At 57.6% G+C, this 4,432-nt stretch overlaps 1 pseudogene; it reads left to right on the top strand.

The window, feature by feature from the left end:
• Window positions 1-546: 546 nt before the first annotated feature.
• On the top strand, window positions 547-3,939 carry LOC119815632 (annotated as a pseudogene).
• The last annotated feature ends 493 nt before the right edge of the window (window positions 3,940-4,432 follow it).

The raw sequence follows: 4,432 nt of genomic DNA, 5'->3' as shown, positions 1-4,432 counted from the left end.
GAAGAGAGAGAGAGAGAGAGAGAGAGAGAGAGAGAGAGAGAGGAGAGAGAGAAGAGAGAGAGAGAGAGAGAGAGAGAGAGGTATTAAGAAATTTATCACCAGGCCGCGATCCCTCCACGGGTCCGGCTGGATCACTCTGCCAAGCCAGGCCAGTCCGGGCGCCGAGCCCAGCCTCGCAGCGGGTAATGGCCGGCGGCCCAGGCACAAGCGCAGGAGGCGGCAGGGCCGGGGCGGCTCCGTCCGGGGGCGGCCTGCACTGACAGACCCTGTGGCGGCGGGGAGATGGGGGCGGCCGCCTCCCGGGAGACGACGACGACGACTAGGAGTGGCCGCCGCCGCTGCCGCGCACCTGCCGCCGCTGGGGACGGACGCGGGCAGGGCGCCTCCCGTGAGCGGCGGCCCCGAGGCTGCTCGTCGCCCCCAGCCGCCCCGGCCGCGGCCCCGGCTCCGGCAGACGCGGGGCCCCTGGCGGGCGGCTCCCCCGGCCCGCGCGCACCCGGCCCCGGTCCCGGCGCACCCGGCCGCGGGCGCGGCGCGGGCAGCAGCATGGTGGAGAAGCGCTGCCAGTTGCAGAGGGACGGCGTGTACCGCTGGTTCTCCGAGCTGCCATCGCCGCAGCGCGTGGAGTTCCTGTGCGGCCTGCTGGACCTGTGCATCCCTCTCGAGCTGCGCTTCCTCGGCTCGTGCCTGGAGGACCTGGCTCACAAGGACTACCATTCTCTGTGCGACTCGGAGATTAAGGCCAACAACCCGGCGGACCTTGGCAGCCTCACCAACCTGACGGAGGAGGTGGTGCGGAGCAAGCTGCTGGTGTCGCTGGCGCTGCTGGGCTCGGAGCAGCGCGAGGCGGCGGGCGTGTTGTACCACACGCTCATGCACACTGACTCCATCATCCACAACTACGGGCTGCAGCTCAACGAGGGACGCACGGGCGATGAGTTCCTTCTGCTCTTCACCATGGCCTCCAACCACCCGGCCTTCAGCTTCCATCAGAAGCAGGTGCTGCGCCAGGAGCTCACGCAGATCCAGAGCAGCCTGAACAGCAAAGGCATCAGCGGTGGTGGTGGTGGTGGTGGTGGTGGTGGTGGCAGCATTGGCAGCAAGAGCGCGCCCGGTCCTAGCGGCTCTCTGCCCACCTGCTCGACCTGTCACAAGGTGTTCACTATGCATGTAAAATGTCTTGGAACCAGCTCCATACCTGTGTTTCTCAGAACTGTGCAGAAACATGGCACAATTAATAGATGGCGCCCAGAACTGAGACCCCTGTCAGCAGCATCAGCAACAGTCTGGAGAATGCATTGCATACATCAGCACATTCCACGGAGGAATCCTTGCCCAAGAGGCCTTTGGGAAAACATGGCAAAGTGAGTGTTGAAAAAATAGACCTGAAGGGATTATCACACACGAAAAATGACAGAAGTGTTGAGTGTTCCTTTGAGGTCCTGTGGTCTGATTCTTCAATAACATCAGTAACCAAGTCTTCCTCAGAAGTAACTGAGTTTATTTCAAAGTTATCCCAGCTCTACCCTGAAGAGAACTTAGACAAGCTCATTCCTTGCTTGGCTGGCCCAGATTCCTTCTATATGGAGCGTAACCATGTGGATTTGGAAGCAGGTCTGAGGTATTTGGCTTCCATACCTTCGCACAAACTGAAACATGACCATGTTAGGAAGTTCTTCAGCACTTCATCTCCCACCCAACAGCTCCAAAGTCCAAGTCCTGGCAACCCCTCCCTTCCTAAAGTAGGTGCCATGATAGGCGTGTCTGGAAGGCCAGTGTGTGGAGTGGCTGGGATCCCATCCTCACAGAGCAGCACCCAGCACCACCTGCAGCACTCGGCCAGTGCATCTGCTTCCCTGCCCCACTGCTCCCACACAGGGGGTGCAGGCTCAGCGCTGGCTTACCGGACCCAGGAGGACAACTCACCTACCATCCTGATGCCCTCTAGTCTGCAGGCTCCTGCAGCCCCAGGAGCAAAATGGGATTTTAGCCTGGCTAGGAAAAGCTACGTTTGCACAAGTATTTATCCCGTCTTTAAACAGCTCACCATGGAAAAGTTTCTGAGCCTTACTGAAGAAGATCTGAATAAATTTGAGTCCCTCACCATGGGAGCAAGAAAAACCTCAAGACTCAGTTGGAGCTGGAAAAGGAGAAGTCAGAGAGAAGGTGCCTCAATCCTCAGCCCCATCCTTGGTCACCAGCAGTGGAGTGGCCCCGAGTCACCCCACCAGCCACGTGGGCCTGTGCAGCCTGGGCATAGCAGCCATGCTGCAGAGCTGCGGGTGGAGGTGGAGCCACCGGCTCACCAGCTGCCCTGGGAAGGCAGGCTCCTCGAGTATTCCAGCTCTCCTCTAGCCCATGGGTGTGCAGGTGCTGAGAGGAGAGTTCAGACAGCGCTGAGGAGAGCGATAGACGTGTGGACATACACGTTGAGGGCACTGATGAGGAGAAGCCTGTGATGCTGCTGACTCACTTCCCATCCAGCTCTGCCAGACCCACAGCCCAGGTTCTGCCTGTGCAGAATGAGGCTGGCTCCAGCCCTGCAGGTCACCATCCCCTGCCCCCACAGCTGATGCCTGCAGCTTCACATCTGGCACCTGTCCGCATGCTGAACTCGGTGCACAAGTCGGACAGAGGCAGCACAGACGTGAAACTCCTCTCATCCTCTGTTCACTCGCTTCTGTCCCTGGAGGAAAGGAACAAGGGGCCTGGCCCTAGAAGTGGCACAAAAGTGGACAGAGCTTTAGCGGAGCTGTGCTGGACACACTTCCCTCAGCGGCACCCCATCCGCCAGTACAGGTCCTCTCGGGCCTTGTAGAGAAACATTCTGTGTCACCCACAGTCTCCTTTGGTCCCCGGGCCAAAGTTGTGCATGCAGCCACACTGGACAGGGTGCTGAAGACAGCACAGCAGCCAGCCCTAACTGTAGAGACCAGCTCGGCCACCACAGGAACACCAAGCACCGTCTTACATGTGGCCCGGCTGCCCATCAAGCTGCTGCTGTCCTCCTCCGTCCCTGCTGATGCTGCCATCTCTGGGCAGACTTCTTGCCCCAACACCGGACAGATCAGTGTGCCCCCTGCAATAATCAATCCCCCGGACTGCTCTATATACAGCCAACACCAAAGTTTGCCTTCTCTGCAGTGAGCAGTGTGCCTGTGGGCCCACTGCAGGGCAGCTTCTGCGCCAACAGCAACACTGCTCCCCCAGCAGCCACCCTTCTACATCTTTTGCCAGCATGGCCACTCTGCCCAGTTGCCCCGCCCCCAGCTCCAGCCCTGCTCTCTCCTCTGTCCCTGAAAAACAGCTTTACAGTGGTGGTGCTGGCAAGCAGCTCTCCAGGAAACATTCCTGCCCTCAAGTCAGAATCACCATCACCACCACCACCATCAGCAGCCCCCCGCAACCCCACCCCACAGCCTGCGCCGCCCCCACCTGGCTGCATTGTGTGCACGTCCTGTGGTTGCAGTGGCAGCTGTGGCTCCAGTGGCCTGACTGTCAGCTATGCCAACTACTTCCAGCACCCATTCTCTGGACCATCCATGTTTACCTTTCCTTTCCTACCCTTCAGTCCCATGTGCAGCAACGGCTATGTCAGTACCCAGCAGTATGGTGGTGGCTCTGCCTTCCCTGTTGTACATGCACCCTACAGCGGCAGTGTGACTCCAGACCCTGTCCTAGGTGGGCAGGTCCACTTTTGCGGTGCCACCCATGCAGAACTTCATGGCTGGGACAGCAGGGCTGTACCAAACCAAGGCTTGGTGGGCAGCACCAATGGCTCCAGTCACAAAAGAGTGGTAATCTGTCCTGTTTACTAACTGTGGGGCTACTGGCCACCGTGCTCAGGATTGCAAGCAACCGTCCATGGACTTCAACCGGCAAGGAACTTTTAGGTTGAAATATGCCCCTCCAGCAGAAAGTCTGGACTCCACGGACTGATCCTTTTTTTTTTTTTTTTTTTTTTGGCAACAGAAAATTTTATTAAGCCATGAAAAATCCCATAGAGAACTGAAGTCAAGTTGCTGTGGAGCCATGGAGACCTAAGGAAAATCCCATGGAGAACTGAAGTCGAGTTGCTGTGGAGCTTAATATTTTTAACCCAAAGGTGCTTTACTTTTACTATACTGGATAGAGAATCTAGCATAGAAGTGCGTCAACTCGATTTCATTGCCAAAATCCTAGTTTGGAGCTTGATATAAGGATTGCCTAGTGGACGTCTCCACACCAGTGATGTGGCCACCACATAGTTGTTGCAGTATGGAGACTTGTCTCCTGAGATCGCTGGTCCTTCTAGGCTCACACCACAAATTCCCAGGGCAAGCTATGCACGACCTGAGTCAAGGCTGCAGGTCGGAGTTCTCTCAAGTGGAGTTCCCTCATGTCGGATCCAAGACTCCTATGGGTTAGGAAGTGCCACTGGATTTTGCTGTTT

Source organism: Arvicola amphibius, chromosome 5 (genome assembly GCF_903992535.2).
Source record: "Arvicola amphibius chromosome 5, mArvAmp1.2, whole genome shotgun sequence".
Lineage (NCBI taxonomy): Eukaryota > Metazoa > Chordata > Mammalia > Rodentia > Cricetidae > Arvicola > Arvicola amphibius.
This window is presented reverse-complemented; position numbering and strand designations above follow the sequence as displayed.